At 38.8% G+C, this 18,947-nt stretch overlaps 1 long non-coding RNA gene across 1 annotated transcript; it reads left to right on the top strand.

Moving 5' to 3' along the window:
- Positions 1-10,974: 10,974 nt before the first annotated feature.
- Positions 10,975-12,811, top strand: LOC140136179 (uncharacterized). Its single transcript, XR_011856623.1, has 2 exons — positions 10,975-11,306; positions 12,359-12,811. It is a non-coding gene; the product is annotated as an uncharacterized lncRNA (long non-coding RNA).
- Positions 12,812-18,947: the final 6,136 nt, after the last annotated feature.

Below are 18,947 nucleotides of genomic sequence, written 5' to 3' on the forward strand. Positions count from 1 at the left end.
TGCAAAACATTTAATTTGATTTTGATCAAATTTGAAAAACTGCACGATATTGAAAATGCAAGCTCGGTACATATCTTTTTTGGTTGATGTTGATATAATTATTGCATAAAGCATTCCAGCCGGCTAAAAAAAAATTCTCAAACACACATTAATGTTTTGGGAATATTTCCAAGAAATTGCAATGCAAAGTTTAAGTATTTTAAACATCAACCTAATGTTGCATGGTATCAAACATCCCACGTAAAGCTGTAAGCACTTGTTCATAATCATTCCTGGCTCATGTTCTTTGGAAAGTTAAAATATAACATATTATTTGCACGACATAAAGAATTAAAGCTGGGAACATAACACCGTCGGATTATAAAATAGATAATCAGGACTAAATTTAAGGAAAGGGTGAACGTGTATGAAAATAAAACGTCTGTTGATCAAACTTGGAATGAACTGCATTGATGCGCGCATTATGTAATCGTAATTGTAATCTTCGTAACCCAGTCAATCGAACCAAATAAAATGTGCGTATTTATTGCACAATAAAATGAGATATACGCTATATTTTACTTTTTTTTGATTCCGATGCTTATTTCTCGACTTACGTCCAAATTCATTCACCCGGTAATTTTTCTGGGACACCCTGTATATTGAAATCCAGCATAAGCATATAATTCACACCTTTCCACCTCTGTATGTACTAAATTTGACTTCCGGTGTGTTAAAATTCATGTTTTATAAAATTAATATATGATTGTTTCATCTTGCTTGTAAATTTTACCTTGTGTGAACATTCTTCAATTTTGCTCTTCTTTTGTATTATGTAATTTATCTCTTGATATGTAAAACTTTTAAAAATCTTATAAGATCGGGTTTGTAAAATGAACGAAATACCATGAATAAAGATTGTTATACATGTATCTATCTATCATGTGATTGAAGAGACCTTATATTTTTTTGACAACTTTCCCTATAAACCGTAAAACCTATAATAATAGAGAGATTGCGATGTTCCATACGTATTACCGTGCGCAAAAACGGCGTTCAAAACGACGTTCAATACTGCTAGTCTCGGTTCCAAGTTAGATTGTGCTAAATTTGGTAGCTTCTGGTTATATAAGGTTGCGGATGTTTGGTGGTCTTCTATATGCGGTAAGGGATGGGTTATCAAAGATCTCCTTGAGGGCTGATTTGTTCCCCCTCATTTGTTCCCACCGTTTTTGTTCATATTCGCGCCACAAAATTTTTTATGACGCTTATACTTGCAGTACTACTACCTATGCCACGCCAGTCCTGTTACCGTCCACGTGTGATTGATATCCGATCCATATAATTGTCTGCATTCAATATAAAAACAAACGGATATGTATCCGACATTTGATTAGCACAATCATGAAAATAAGCTATTATATACTTAATAGTACTTATGGTCCTCTCTACACTAAAGTTGAATTTATTACTCTATCACTTAGCGAAAAGCGGTTGGTATTTGACCAATGAGGTAGTGGTGCTTTCCCAAGCGCAACAAAAAGCGCTCTATCTCATTGGGTAAAAAGCAATCGCTGTCGCTCAGCTATGTAGAATAAATTAGTTTTAGATGCTATGTTTCCAGAGAGTTCTGCCCCTCTTTTTAATCCGCTCATTTTTGATTTCTGAACAAAAGAGAAACGAAAACTTACTTAAAACGACAGATTGTGTTTCATAGAATAAGTTTCTTAAGGATTGGTGAGTAACTGTTCACCAAGTGATAAGGCTGAGTATATAGAGAAATACACTGGATATATCACCAGCCGATTTACTACCAAATGAAACTTAAAACGTCCCTATTCTTGAATATGATATTAGTATTAATAAAAATTCCTTTAAAAGGAATAGGGCGGGCAAATGAAAAATTGTCAAGAGAAATGAAAGAATGAGTAAGTCTTCACAATTAAAAACAGGGAAAATATGACACAACATCGATTTCCAATGGGGGAATAACACAAAACGTATAAACAAAGTTAAAAGAGTTTCTAACTTTATACGTTTATACGTTTGTTATTCCCCCATTGGAGGTTGTGTCATATTTTCCCTGATTTTAATCTTATCTATTGCTTATCCTTTCTTCTCTGCTGGTCAGTTGGAACAGATTTTCCCTGTTTTTATATTAACCCTTCACATCATAACAGAAGACGTTTTATGTTAACATTTTATATAAAACATTGTTATAAAACTTTTGTAGATAATAGTTATTTAAAACATTTTCGTAATCATACCTAGAGTTTTTTTTATCATCAGATAGAAAGACTTCTGCTCATCTTCTCTGGTGAGACAACAGGGCTGGGGTATCTTTCCATATCAAAGTTTAAAACTTATGAGGGAAAAGTTTGATTTTACAATATTTCGATATTATTTTTTAACTTTGTAACTTTATTATGATTAACATAACTGTATTTCAAAGCGTCAAACTATATCATTATTTTGTCCCAACAAAAATAATCCAGGGAATAAAATATTCATTCATATGTTTATTTATTTTATTCAACCTGGGCCTTTTCTACTGGTGCACATGCATTCTAATAATTTGTCTATAATACCTTATACAAGCATCAGCAAGCACTATTTGTCACAAGATTTGAAAAGTAAATAGCCTATGTACACACTGAACACAATGCACATACAAGCTGTATTTAAGTACATGTGTCGAAGCTGTCAGTACAGTATAAAATGATATATATGACCTTCACGATGCTATTAATTTAGCCCGAAGATTAGGAAAACTAGCAAAACTGGTGAACTGGTACTGTTCAAATAAAAACATCTGCAAATCTTGCTGCAATTTCCAAATAGTATTTCTATTACTTAAGTAATTATTTTTGTTATTTCTTTTAATACAAACACATTACTGCCTATGACGACTTTATCGTATTACTTACATATCAAAATCAAGTAATAATTACAAAACTCGCCGTTAACTATCACCTCTGTGGGTGTTTGGGATATAACCGGCACGAATATTTTCTCAACACTGCGGCATGTGAAAAAGTAGGTCAATAGTCAGAGAATATAGGGCGCCGCACCCGCCCAAAAACCAGTAACATCCATGCTTTAAAGAATTTGAATACATTTCTAGTAAACATGTATCAGCAATGCTTGCTCATATTTTCTGTCAATAAATGGAGCCCCAATAATGACAAATTTGGGCAATCGCAACTCCCTGGTTTGTGTACGTATATAGTTTGATTAGCTCGTAATCGGCGGGAATTGTTAGGCTTTTACCAATACGCCGAAAAGTAGATCTACGTTAAGAGTGCCATAGTTTATCTATCTGGCCTCAATTGAGCATCTTAACCAAAATAGACATCATAATAGGACTTGAATGAATAATTCGTGATGCTTCTGGCGAGATGTCACGAGACAATTATCGAAATAAAATATTAAGATATTAATCCGCGATGCTATAAGGCCCGCCGATTACGAACTGATCAGGTTATAGGTCTATGATAGGTGTCCATGTTACACTGTATCCATATGTATGAGTAAGCATCTTATCAAGGCTTTATCTGCATGGTATAATTGAATATGATAGTGATATTTGTTTGAAGGAAAATACAAACGACTGGTTCCTTTTGCATGAACATTATAACAAATTACTACCTGATCAGTGAGCTTTGTGTTTTTTAAAGATAATTCTTGTTACAATTGTTCCAACTTTGATTATCACATCATTTGTCAGCCAAAAGTAACGGCACCAGTATAACTACCACATAACTGCTCCCTATTTCTCTCCTGGGTGGAGTGGGACAGGTGAGAAGTTTGGTCCTTACGGGAATCGATCTCACGACCTCGCGATCATGAGTCGAACACCTTAACCGTTACGCCACCGCTGTAGTAATTTGCTGAGGAAGGCTTTTGTCGAAAGTTCAAAAATAAATCAAACTGGAATGCAATACCCTAGTGTCATGTCCATATCTCTCACCTATAAATATCTATATATAGACAGAAACTGAAACACAACGGGGCGAACGTGTCATATATACATTAATAACAAACAAATGATCATTGAAGTAATCATGATCAAGAAAGTGCACGTAGAAAAGGGAAACTGTGGACAAAACATCCTTAACTTGTTCCAAGGTATCACCCTAAATTAATCCTAAATTAATATGTTCATAGTTTCAGAAACCAAGGATCACTGTTGCTGCCACCACCACCACCCCCGGAATCCCCAAACCGGACATTTAATCAACAACAACGAGACCAATCCAAACCGCATGATCGATTGTTCTTCAAGAGTCTTGGAAACCACGAGTCGATGTTGATGCCACCACCACGCCCAGATTCCACAAACATCACTATTAATCGGCACCAACAAGACCAATGCAAGGCACATGATCGATTGGTCTTCATAAAGACACATAAGACAGGGAGTACCACCTTACAGCTCATTGTTCAAATGTACGGGTACTATCGCAATTCTTCGTTTGTGTTCAATGCGCGTGATAAACATACTGGGCACATAAGATACATAAAAGTAGATTTAACTAAAATCCTTCCTCCATTAAATGTACCCAGCGGTGCTTATGATAATTACGTAAATCAGTTCGACATTTCTACAGGACATATCAGGTACAATCGTAATTTTTTTCAAAGTGTTATGAAAAACGACACTAAGTATATTTCCTTGTTGAGAAATCCAGTGGATCATTTCGAATCCGCGTTTGTATTTTTTGGACACACTAAAAAAGGCAAAGGATCTACGGAGAAGCAGATCAGTGATTGGTTCACTGCCCCGAGACACGGTTCTCGTTATTTAGACAATAATCAAATGCTTGATTTGGGATTGCCAGCAAAGGATTTCAGGAACACGCCAGCGGTGGCGTCGCATATTAAGAAGCTTTCCCGTGAATTTGATCTAATGCTTATCACTGAATATTTCGACGAATCTTTGCTGTTACTCCGCAAGCTAATGTGTTGGAGTTTTGATGATATCTTATACATAAAACAAAACGCTAGAACAAAATCATCTCTCTCACGCCCACTATCGAAGTCATTGAAAGACAAGATACGTAAATGGAATGTAGCAGATTCACGTCTTTATGAATATTTTAACCAAACATTGTGGAAGAAAATCGCTGCATATGGACCAAGTTTTCGTCAAGATTTAGAATATTTCAAAGAGCAAAAACCATAGTCTATAACCAATGTGTTGGAAATACCAAATCTGAAAAAATTCGGGGAAATGTAGCGCGAACAAAGTACACTGTGTTAGCGAATGCTACCGATTACTGCACTTTAATGGTCAATAAACAAAGAAATTCTTTTAAAAGACTCTGGTTAAGGCAACAAAAGCAGAATAGTTTAGCCTAATTATAATATCAGTTTAAAAAAACTATTATACACAAATTCGGTCAATTCCCAGTACGATGTGCCTCAAGCACGGTGGCACGGGAGCACGGTGGCCGAGCGGAACGGGCTAAGACTTATAATAGGAAGGTTGGGGGTTCGAGCCCCGGCGACACCATCGTGTTGTGCCCTTGAGTAAGGTACTTTATCTCGATTACTCCTCCCCACCCAGGTGTATATGGGTACCGGCATTCTTAAATGCTGGGAAGGAACAGACTCGCTGTGGAGGAGGTGTAGCGATCCTCGCCCTATAGCAACATTACATGGAGGTGTCTGGCCCAATCGCAAATGAACATGATGAAAGATAGATGGGCAGTTGGGCACTCTGATCACTGTTTATACAGGATCGTCCCCTTTACCTTTACCTTTTTATGCCTCCAGCGGTTACTGGGGAGAGGCCAAAATACCCCCAGGTCAAAATACGCAGTGTATTGTGGGAAGATGCCGACATATTAGCTCGCGTAATACGAATACAACACAGGAACACGTGTGAAGATGTTACACGCGAATTCACACTAAAACAGCAATCTCTGAGTTCTAACTGGGGAACCTACAGTTTACGCACAGCGACATTATGTGCTCGTCAGTAATCTTGTTTCTAAGTTTGTGTAAGTTTTTGTGAGACAGTCATTCAGAGTCCCTGGGCCAACAAAGGTCAAAATCCGTTTGGATCCAAGTTTTGTAATGTTACCTATGTAATAAAATATGCAAAAGAATGCAAACTGTTCTTATTTTCATTTGTATTTGCCAAAGGGACAATTTAAGACAAATTTTGATAAAAGATCAGAGCTTATTTCAATTTGGACCCCTGTAAAGGCTACAAATTGCATGATTGCAAGGGTTGTCCCTTCTCACATGATGTAACTTTCAATCCACTTAACCAGACATGGATGCATACAAAGGTGCGGTACCGCTACAAATCTACGGATCCATACAAAGGGTGCGATACGCTACAAATCTACGGATCCATACAAAGGGTGCGGTACCGCTACAAATCTACGGATCGATGCAAAGGTGCGGTACCGCTACAAATCTACGGATCCATACAAAGGGTGCGGTACCGCTACAAATCTACGGATCCATACAAAGGTGCGATACGCTACAAATCTACGGATCCATACAAAGGGTGCGGTACCGCTACAAATCTACGGATCCATACAAAGGGTGCGATACGCTACAAATCTACGGATCCATACAAAGGGTGCGATACGCTACAAATCTACGCGGATCGATGCAAAGGGTGCGATACGCTACAAATCTACGGATCCATACAAAGGTGCGGTACCGCTACAAATCTACGGATCCATACAAAGGGTGCGATACGCTACAAATCTACACGGATCCATACAAAGGGTGCGGTACCGCTACAAATCTACGGATCCATACAAAGGTGCGATACGCTACAAATCTACGGATCGATGCAAAGGGTGCGATACCGCTACAAATCTACACGGATCCATACAAAGGGTGCGGTACCGCTACAAATCTACACGGATCCATACAAAGGGTGCGGTACCGCTACAAATCTACACGGATCCATACAAAGGGTGCGGTACCGCTACAAATCTACACGGATCCATACAAAGGGTGCGATACCGCTACAAATCGCTACAAATCTACACGGATCGATGCAAAGGGTGCGATACCGCTACAAATCTACACGGATCCATACAAAGGGTGCGATACCGCTACAAATCTACACGGATCCATACAAAGGGTGCGGTACCGCTACAAATCTACACGGATCGATGCAAAGGGCGCGCTACCGCCATACAAAGGGTGCGATCTACACGGATCCATACAAAGGGTGCGGTACCGCTACAAATCTACACGGATCCATACAAAGGGTGCGGTACCGCTACAAATCTACACGGATCCATACAAAGGGTGCGGTACCGCTACAAATCTACACGGATCCATACAAAGGGTGCGGTACCGCTACAAATCTACACGGATCCATACAAAGGGTGCGGTACCGCTACAAATCTACACGGATCCATACAAAGGGTGCGATACCGCTACAAATCTACACGGATCCATACAAAGGGTGCGATACCGCTACAGATCTACACGGATCCATACAAAGGGTGCGGTACCGCTACAAAGGGTGCGGTACCGCTACAAATCTACACGGATCCATACAAAGGGTGCGGTACCGCTACAAATCTACACGGATCCATACAAAGGGTGCGGTACCGCTACAAATCTACACGGATCCATACAAAGGGTGCGATACCGCTACAAATCTACACGGATCCATACAAAGGTTGCGATACCGCTACAAATCTACACGGATCCATACAAAGGGTGCGATACCGCTATAAATCTAAATCTACACGGATCCATACAAAGGGTGCGATACCGCTACAGATCTACACGGATCCATACAAAGGGTGCGGTACCGCTACAAATCTACACGGATCGATGCAAAGGGCGCGGTACCGCTACAAATCTACACGGATCCATACAAAGCGTGCGGTACCGCTACAAATCTCGCAACAAAATTCAAATCTACACGGATCCATACAAAGTGCGGTACCGCTACAAATCTACACGGATCCATACAAGCGACGCTACAAATCTACACGGATCCATACAAAGGGTGCGATACCGCTACAAATCTACACGGATCCATACAAAGGTGCGATACGCTACAAATCTACACGGATCCATACAAAGGTGCGATACGCTACAAATCTACACGGATCCATACAAAGGGTGCGGTACCGCTACAAATCTCGCAACAAAATGCGGTACCGCTACAAATCTCGCAACAAAATTCAAATCTACACGGATCCATACAAAGGGTGCGATACCGCTATAAATCTACACGGATCCATACAAAGGGTGCGATACCGCTACAAATCTACACGGATCCATACAAAGGGTGCGATACCGCTACAGATCTACACGGATCCATACAAAGGGTGCGGTACCGCTACAAATCTACGGATCGATGCAAAGGCGCGGTACCGCTACAAATCTACGGATCCATACAAAGGGTGCGGTACCGCTACAAATCTACACGGATCCATACAAAGGGCGCGGTACCGCTACAAATCTACACGGATCCATACAAAGGGTGCGGTACCGCTACAAATCTACACGGATCCATACAAAGGGTGCGGTACCGCTACAAATCTACACGGATCGATGCAAAGGGCGCGGTACCGCGCTACAAATCTACACGGATCGATGCAAAGGGTGCGGTACCGCTACAAATCTACACGGATCCATACAAAGGGTGCGGTACCGCTACAAATCTACACGGATCCATACAAAGGGTGCGGTACCGCTACAAATCTCCCCACAACAATCCAATCTACACGGATCCGTACAAAGGGTGCGCTACCGCTACAAATCTACACGGATCCATACAAAGGGTGCGATACCGCTACAAATCTACGGATCCATGCAAAGGGTGCGGTACCGCTACAAATCTACACGGATCCATACAAAGGGTGCGATACCGCTACAAATCTATACGGATCCATACAAAGGGTGCGGTACCGCTACAAATCTACACGGATCCATACAAAGGGTGCGGTACCGCTACAAATCTCGCAACAAAATTCAACTCGCTTCACACGCCCATTTTAGTTGACCCATATTTTAATGGCCATTCTGGGGGCCGATTGGATTTTCCCAACATGTCGGAAAATGTTGCAAATGAGAGAGTCAAAATCGTATTTTTTTCTATATAAAATAAATCTTTTTTCATATTTTTGTTGAGATAGGGAGACGAACCGCCCCATTCCGCTCGCCTGGCCGCCCATGCGCTCGCCCATCCTCACTTGACTTAAATAGAATACCCGTACGCTATCAATATATTCCAACTTTCAATACATTTCAATTAGTGCAGTGTGAAGCTATTCATTCCTCATAAAAGCTAAATGGAATGGCCTGTCCACGCCCACTACATAACTACCATAATAGGATTTTTCACATAATTAATTAGGTAATTCAAAACGTTCTGCCTCTCAAGCCTGCGCGCCACACGATAAGTAAAATATAGCCTTTGAAGCTATTGCGGGTCCATTGGTGGGTAAATTGGAGTATCACCTGTCAGTAGCCGGGGCACACCGACATCGCCCGGTTAATAATTACACTATACAGCAAGAGACACTGAAATGAATACACGGGATCGATACACGTGGATGTGCTATGCACGATTGATATTCAGACGATAAATCTTTGGATACCGGGTTTGAAAATGATGAATATCTCCCGTAAATGATTTCGTGATATGATAGTCGTTGGTTTGCGCTTTGAGATACTAGCTTGCGTCTTGAGTCAAAAACTGACAATAATTTTGATTTATATGTGCCGAATTATATAGCGCAGTGTATAGGCCAATCGTGAAGGTAGTCTAAAACCAAATGACCTATGGTGTACCATGCTCGACGAACACACAGCGAGGACAGTAACCGGGCTAATCGGGGCTATTGTCAGTAGCCTTAGTCAGATGTCCTTCGACCCATGATGCGACACAAAACTATTAAACAGGTCGATATAAAATGGCTATGCGTGGAGGTGGATTCAACCTACCATGGCGATTTCTGCCATGAAGATATCGGTACGATGACACTGTGCGGGGGTGGGGTACGACGATAAATGTACCCAAGACGGTTTCAATTATAAAGTAGCCTTTCAACAAGGCTTTGGCTACCTGGGATAGAGCACCATAGTGAGAGCGCCATCTATCATATTCTGCTTGAGCCAAAGCCTTTTCGCACTTATTTAGTGTGTTATGTTAGTCTTTGAATTCCGGGAGAATTCTCCCGGAAGAAAATAAGACCGCTGATTGGCTGCCGATGATGTCATACTTTCTGCCTTAAAATAGATCGCCAAAAACCCATTCATAAATTGCGTAGTGATTTCAAAGGTGAATCGCATAGTGCGCATGTAGAAATGTGCACGCTGTGTCAAGAGGTCAGATCTGTTTCGCCGGCATATTTGAGTTTTAGCTAGTTTTACAGCGACGGTAAATTTGTTTACATATTTATTATTATTACTGATTACTGAACTGGCCTACTTGCTCGTGAAATACAGCCATTTAATATAAATATATGGTCTCTACTAGACTCGCTGAGTCTCATGGACGCCGTTCCTATGTCCATCAGACTCGTATTTCCCATTTTGGATGTCAATGGGAAATACACACTTAACGATTTGCGCCGGTTAGAAACTTGAAAAAAAATCTTTAAAATTTTATCAATGTATATAAAAGTGGTACCAACCTTATTGTGCTTGCTAATTTAAGACTCGATTGAAACAAAATTAAGGATCGAATGCATTTTAGTGTCCAAAAAGGCAAAATTATCGTCAAAGTTCTGCCGAAATCGGCACCCTTGCGAAGGGTTCAGAATTCGAATCGGGAACGAAAATATCCGATCTTTGCGATCAAAAACACAAAATTACAACTTTAAACATACTATTGGCAAAAGACATTATTACCAAACAATATAGAATAGAAAATTTGACATCATTTTCTCAAAATATTGAAGAAATTTGCTCACTAGACATCGAAAAAGTACGCAATCCAATTCCCGTTCAAACGCGTGAGAAACTGAAAGTGCATAATCCCGACTAGTCTCTACTGTTCAAGTTTTCCCTCAACATGATCAACGATGAAGCCTGTTCAGAGGCTGCTACACGGACTCGACCGGTACGCTACGGTCGAAAGCCTGGGGAGCTATAATACTATACATGTACATGTGTATGAACTACGAGTTGCAGTCCGTGTGAGAAGAAATTCAGTGGGATTTTCAATCATTCAACCTACGACGAACAGAAATCAGCAACAGTAGTCCTGAAATGATTTTGGAGGACCAGGAAACAACACTTTTTATGTCAGACTTCTGCACAGAGGGATTGTGTGGACAGTGGAGTGTTTGTCGACGAAGCCCATGTTGGTAAACATGTAAATGGTAAGTCAGTATCTGACTGAGATTCATACTATTTCCATGCACATACACAGTAATACATTTTGTACAGGAAACAATGTAAGGGACACTTCGTGATTCACCATGTTCACAGTGACAGTCACAGTGTCATCACCACTTGCATCACCACATTAGCAATTTTAACCTTTTTATAGCTCATAGCCTCGGGTGGTCTACAAGTCTGCCTGATGATCCGTTAAAAATACAAAAAATAGTATCAAATTCCAAAACAAGAAATAGAACACATTTCACTTTTCAAATCATCATTCTTGAAATTACCTAAATTGCCCGGGCTAAATTGATTCACTTTAATATTTCAAGTTCAGTAGTGACATCAATGTTTTTTCGCACTTGCACAGGCCGCCCTTGTGTGAATAATGCTCTTCGCCAGGCCCGTACGCGTACGCAGGGGGGTGCGACCGCACCTCGACATGTATACAAAAAGTCTCAAAATTACAGAATTTGCGAGCGTAGCAAGCAAAAAAATCAGGTTTTTTATGCTTTTTTGGTCTAAAAAGGTCCAAATTTGGGGAAGAAAGTCCACTTTACACAAAAATTTTTTTTTACCGATATCCGATCCGATACCGATATTGTAAATATGGATTTGATATCCGATCCGATAATTGGTTGAGCAAATTATGTGTAGTTCGGCATGCTGTGTATTTTTACCGATCCATAGGCGATGATAGGCCACTGTGTTGCAATTTTGTTCTGTTATATCTGAATTTGGCAATATTTTTACAAAGCATATGAATGCAAGCACATAGCTTGGATAGTGACATTTTCATGTTTTATCTTTTTTGCGGAATTTTATTATTATCTATTTTTATTTTTCGACCTTTCTGTGCTATTGATTAGTGTTGTCGAGCTTCTTCCTGATCGGGCAATTGATCCTACTTGAGAAATTCATCCACCCGTAGAAAGTTTTTTTTGTCGCCTCAACATCAATTTGTTCAAATTTTTTTATTCTCATTATTATCTGGTTATTAGTCATTACTTGTAAATTAATCACAATATATTTTCTTTTTTAATGACAGGTATTCGCCATGGTCTGGACCTCTGGAAGTTGTTATCTTTGGGGATTCGCTCATTAATACTTAGATGAGGACATTTTTTGACATACAAAGGACATTATCAGCTGGACTGAGTTGGTTGTACATGGCACTCCATACTGCAAGACGGGCAACTGTTTGAACATTGCAGACGGCTATTGAATATTATGATGTCGAAATATTGCAGGATAAAAGGCCATGGGAACTGTTCAACTTACACATGACATTAAGGGGGTACTACACCCCTGGCCAATTTTTGCATATTTTTGCATTTTTCTCAAAAATTATACAACATTGGTGACAAGTAAGATATGTATATTATAGGGGCAAGGACTACAACTACTGCACTGAAAATTCAGCAACTCAAGGCAAATAGTTATTGATTTATTGATCAAATATTGGTTTTCCCTCATTTTTGACTGTAACTCCACAACTGCTGTATGTGCTGAAATAAAATTTCCAGTGCAGTAGTTGTAGCCCTTGCCCCTATAATATACATATCTTACTTGTCACCAATGCGCTATAATTTTTGTGAAAAATGCAAAAATAGGCACAAAATTGGGCAGGGGTGTAGTACACCCTTAATCATGTTAATTCCCAATTAATTTCCCGATCTGTTGAGGAATTTACAGAGTTGTGTCCAGCAATTAGTCCAAATCAAAGTTGTTTGCTTGTCCTCGTCCGACCGACCATCTTGGCAGACCGGACCGTAAAACTTTTTTTTTTTTAAAAAAAATGTTTTGTTTTGTTTTGTTTTGTTTTTAATTGAATTTTTCGGATATGTCCATGGAAATACAGCCAAATGCTAGAATCAGTCATGGTTGACTTGGTTGAATTGTGTCTTTAATATGTAAAGTTAAAAATTTGTATTTATGTCATATAGTCTATTAATGATTTCAAAATGGATACAAATCCAGTGCATTTTGAAATCATGTTTATTTCTTTATTTTTGCAAAGTCAACCATGAATGATCCCAACATTCAGCTCTAGGTCCAGGGACACTCCAAATCCAAAAAAAACCCTAAAATGTGGAACTATAAGCCTACTCATGGAATTGTGGTATTAAAGAAAAATAAAAAATACTTTTCTAGACCGACCGACCCAGCTTCTTAAAGTGATCTGTATGGACAAGCAAACATTTTTTTGTTGCATTAGGGGAAATGGGAACTGGGAATGTAACCACATACTATTAAAGCTTCTCATTAACAATGTCACCCCCAGACAGTTCTGACTTGTACATTGCCAGAAATTGACTTAACTTCAATGTTGAAAAGTTTGTGCAGACCTGGGCACAAATTATTACTAAATGTTTGCAGACTGTGAAACACTTTGAAAGCCAGACTTTTCTGAACATAATCTGAGGGGTACTATAATTTGCAGAACAAGTTGTTGTACGTTGATGAAATCATGGTGGTGTTATGTGCCAGCCTTTGACAAGGCAGAAGGAAGTGTGCAAAGCAAAAAGCCAGAGAAAGACTGTTATTTGTAGCTAATACCGTAATTATTTAATAATTATTTAATTTTTATCAATAATAATTACTGATTAATAATTATTTAATGATAAGTTCATAATTATTAATATACGTTCCACAACTGTTTGGAGTAACCTTTATTTTTGTGCAATGCAATTATTATTGACAAGCTCACTCACTATGCAGTTAGGAAGAGATCAATAATACAATGTACTTAATTTCAATACCTATTTCGGACAACAATGGTCCAATGACCTACAACCTTTTCCCAACACTCCAAAGGGTAATGGAATCATTCGAATCAATTAAAGTTTTTTAAAATGTAACAGAAACTTGGAAATTCATGTCATGTGTATCATTTTTGTTGTTTGATTTTTTCATTCATCCATAAGTAGTATACTGAATAGAATTACTGAATGTTTTAAAAATATACAAAAAATAATGTTTTTAAAATACCAAGATGCCATGGAATTCAAGATATGACAGAAGGCAGTACATTTTGCAGCTTCGGGGGGAACCATTTTATTTCAGGAGTTTTGAAGACGAAAAACTTGCCAAATTCTTACAATTCTGCTGTGGCGGAGCAAGCTTTTTTTTTCTGAGGAAGGTACCCAAAATAATGGATTTTTTTTTGCTTTTTTGCTTTACTGGGGTAATAAAAAATGGGGGGGGGGGTCCCTCTTGCCCTCCCCACTATGGGCTGTCAGTCACTAATTGCTTTCCCCCTTAAATTGGCCCCGCTCTGAATTACACCACCCTTTATAATGTTAAGTAATTACCGTAGGCCCTACTTGCAATTATTAATGTTGAATTGCAAGACAGATGTGATTAAAAGTTGTATTTTTAATTTATCTTGAACCACTGATTTTAGTCGCACACGTTTCATACTATTTGCCCTTTTATAATAATTATTGTTATTTTTTTCAATAACAACCCTCCCCACTCCTACCCCCCCCCACCCCCGTTTAGTACATGAAGTATTGAATATTCATCACTTCGATGACCTTGGGAAAAGTCCAATCAAGAGTCGAAAGGTCGCGACCTCCACAAATAACTTGTCATGGCAAAATGGTGAGATGGAGGGGACCGATTGCGGGTCCGGTAAAATAAACCGTGGGCTTGAAAATCTTAAGAAGTTCTGGCTAAAAACTATGCTATTTTTCAGGAAAAAACATATCAATCTTTGATATTCTGAAGTATAAAGTTGTTGGGCAAAGTGAAACATGGTTATTTAGACTGTATTTGCGAAGGAAAAATACGATAATTTTTCATTAAAAGATCGCCACAGCTGGTTTACACACGCAGCAGAGCGCTGTACCGGCTTGAAAATCAAACAGAATTTTCGTATATTTTATTATTCGGTTTTGAATCCAAAAGTCAAAACCTGCCTGTTTAACCATATTTTGGACATGCTTCTGACGAAATATTATTTTCAATGTGTTTTTAGCCCTTGCAATATTATTATAAATACGATCTTCTCTGGACTGGAATGGAACTTTTTTTTACTACGGACCCGACTACGGAACTACTTGTGTTCAACAAAAATAGGGCGGTACTATTTTTGGCTTTCCATGACGATATCGTTTGATTGACATTCGATGCTTGCACAGAGTAAATGCTATATGCGCAAAGACCTCGCGGCTTCGCCGCTCGCCCCCCCCCCCTAGGATCGCGAGGTCTTTGACAAAGACTAATTATAAAGGGGAAATAACAAAGGGGTTCACTTTTCGTGTTTAACCGTTTAAAATAACCTGAAAAAGCCAATCTTAGGGAAATAAATGCACTTTTGCAATTTAAGTGAATTCATCTCAAATATAGACGATTACGTCATTATAAGGGGGTGGGATAAAATCAAAGTAATGGCTTTCGGAATTAAATGATTAGCTATTAGCTTAATTATTCTCTCTTCTGTTATAGACTCACTCTGTAAAGCTTTTATGCATTTTCTAATAGGAACATTGGATTTGATTATTTTCCTTATCTGCTTTCCTTAGATGGAAATGACGATGACGGGGCACAGTGTCATCCCCCCGATATCTTCATGGCAGAAATCGCCAAGGTAGGTTGAATCCACAGCCACGCATGGCCATTTTGTTCCGACCTGTTTAATAGTTTTGAGACGCATAATGAGCCGAGGGACATCCGACTAAGGCTACTGACAATAGCCTGGTAATTGACCTCTCTGTGTGTGAGTGAACATGTATACGCCATGGGTCATCTGCTTTTAGACTGCCTCCACCACATGTCCACGAGTGAGTGCAGCTAGCCTACGCAGCTGCCATATAGTTCGGCACATATAAAATCAGAATTTTGGTCAGTTTTTGAGTTCAAGACGCACGCTTCTTTCTCAATACTCAAGCTAACGACTATCATATCCTTTCAACACATATGTTCAAGTGCAAGGAAATAAATATGGCTTAGAACAACAAAATTACGGGAGATATTCATCATTTTCTACCCCGGTATCCGAAGATTTAACGCCTGAATATCAAATCGTGCATAGCACATTCACGTGTATCGATCCCGTGTATTCATTTTAGTGTCTCTGCTGTACAATGTAATTATTAACGATGTCGGTGTGCGGGGGAGTGTAAAATGGGGAGACAAGAATATTTTGAAAAAACAAAGATGGTAGGAAGCAAGTGTTTTGGCAGGTTGAAAAGGGGGAGATATGTTTTGGTATGCGGAGAAGGGGGAGGGAGCAATATTTGTCAGGCCGAGAGGGGAGTGCTTTTTGGAAACGCCGTTTAGATATTTTACCCGGGGAGGGGGCTCATAATTATTGCACAGCCCGTTATAAGGGTACTTAGCTAAAATTAGTCTACTGATGTATTGACACATTTTCCCACTCACCTTCAATACGCTTACGTTTTCGTTTTTACTTAGTCTACAACAACAACAACATTAATAATAACAACCACAGCAACACAACTATTACAAAATGAAAAACAAGTACATCGCATTTTTTTAATATTTTAAATATTTGATATTATATAATGTGTAAAATCCCCCATGAGCAGTGTTACAGGTCAAGAACTAGGCACTATAAAAGAAAACCACATTGGCCAATCAGTGCATCACAGCATAGATAGCGAGTATTCTTCACCATCTATGTTCAGTGAACATTATTCACAGCAAGATCCATTATAAGATCCTAGTTATTTTATTATCAGAAGGCTGCACCTCGTAGAATTGTGTTTAAACTTTTTGAACGACCCTAATTATGCATATTAGAATATGAGAGACGCTGCAATTCAGGAAGTACATGTATAGTGGAAAATAATTTGATAAGCTTTTTCATTAAACAGACACCAATTGTGACGAGTAAGTTAATAGAAGCAAACAGTGAATTTGAACGATAACAATTTAAAATTGTGAATGAACTAAAAGACTTACTTACGGATCCTTCGTTTCCGAACATGGACAAGGTATGTGCTTATTTGTTCTGATCCTTTCCAATGGAAAACTTGGTATATATAGAATAATAAGACAAAGCTACTTACAAACTAGTATAACCAGTCAAACAATCAAATTTAATTTAATTTAATTCAAAAAATCAATGTACTACGTGGTGGTCGGGTGACAAACATAATCATTCTATTCCGGTTTAACTATGAGTTTGTTTGTGCGCGCGAAGAAATTTCAACAAATTTCTGAAATTTTCACCATTTGTAATTTTACCCTATTTTTGCCCAAAACACGGAGGTTGTCGTACTAAAAAGGCAAATGTACAGAGCAATTACTCCTTACAAGCCGACCTTTGCAAGGCCGGCTTGTATTGTTTTTGGTCGATTTCTTCTTCTTTCTTCTGTCAATCTGCTTCTTCTCCCGCAAGCAATATCGCACAGTGACGCTACTTGCACACAAGCATTGTTATAACACTGTGCCTTTGGGGTGTTAACAGATTGGTGGTCATTGGTCATTATGTTGGTCATTTGCAAAATGCACTTAAACCATTCTAAGTATTTCATCACTTTAAGACCTCTTAAATAATGTACGATTTCTTTCAAATTTTAAATTCGTTATTCTACACTCAAAATGCTGAAATAATATTAGTAATAACTGTCGGCAAGGGTTTCTGTCCATTCTAAGCTGAAATAACAAGCCAGGTGAACGAACCCCGACTGGTTATTTTGGCAGCTTAACATGCAGTTCTGTGCATGGGAGGACCTAAAGTCATAAAATGACTTTATGTTGAACTTTGCTCTGTTGACCTACAAACACAACTAATTTGGCTGATTCTATTTAGGTCAAAGTTGGGATATTACAAATATGCCCCAAAAATCAAGTTAAAAAAATTATATTATAAAATCTTACATTAACAATGATTAATGGATTCAAGTAGGGTCTAGGCCTAGGCCTAATGTCTTGAAAATTTCATTTCCTTTGGTGTCTTTTATCTTACCGAATTTTACAGTAAATTTGGGTATTTTAACGTCAAAAATTACCCGGTAAATTACCATTTGTTTATTTGGGCAATTCCAAGCACCATCATTCCGCAACGCGAAGTTTGCACATGAATTCATTTTACTGCAGCAGCCAATTTATAGGTAGGTGAATAGTATAACGGAAACTATTTTTTTTTTTGTCAATCTGCTTCTTCTCCCACAAGCAACATCGCACAGTGACGCCACTTACACCTGTGTATTGCTGTTAAGCTGCGCCTTTGGGGTGTTCACCGATTTGAGGTCAAAGGTCATTAAGGGGTAACTACTTCCGGTTTACCGCCAAAGACATGATTTTTGACACTAAAAATGCTTCTTCTACAAACATGACAAATAACATAGCTTGGGCTGTTGTCGACAAGGCTGTTGTCGACAAGGCTTGACCGATTGTCGACAAGCATGGACCAATTGGAGACAAAAAACTAGTCATTAAAATCGTCGGGTGCATTACATAGTGACGGATGTTGATTTTTGTCATTTTTATGAAAATTGGCCAATGTATTTTAAATAGTGAGTAGTATAATATTACCAAGATTTGAAGCTCAAAATGACGGATGTTAATATATTACATTACCCGACGTTTTACATTTGCTATATTATCAAGCAAATATACCAGTTATCATGCCTGGTTATACCGTATTCATGATTATGATTAAA

The sequence above is a fragment of the Amphiura filiformis genome, chromosome 16, assembly GCF_039555335.1.
Source record: "Amphiura filiformis chromosome 16, Afil_fr2py, whole genome shotgun sequence".
NCBI classification, from domain to species: domain Eukaryota; kingdom Metazoa; phylum Echinodermata; class Ophiuroidea; order Amphilepidida; family Amphiuridae; genus Amphiura; species Amphiura filiformis.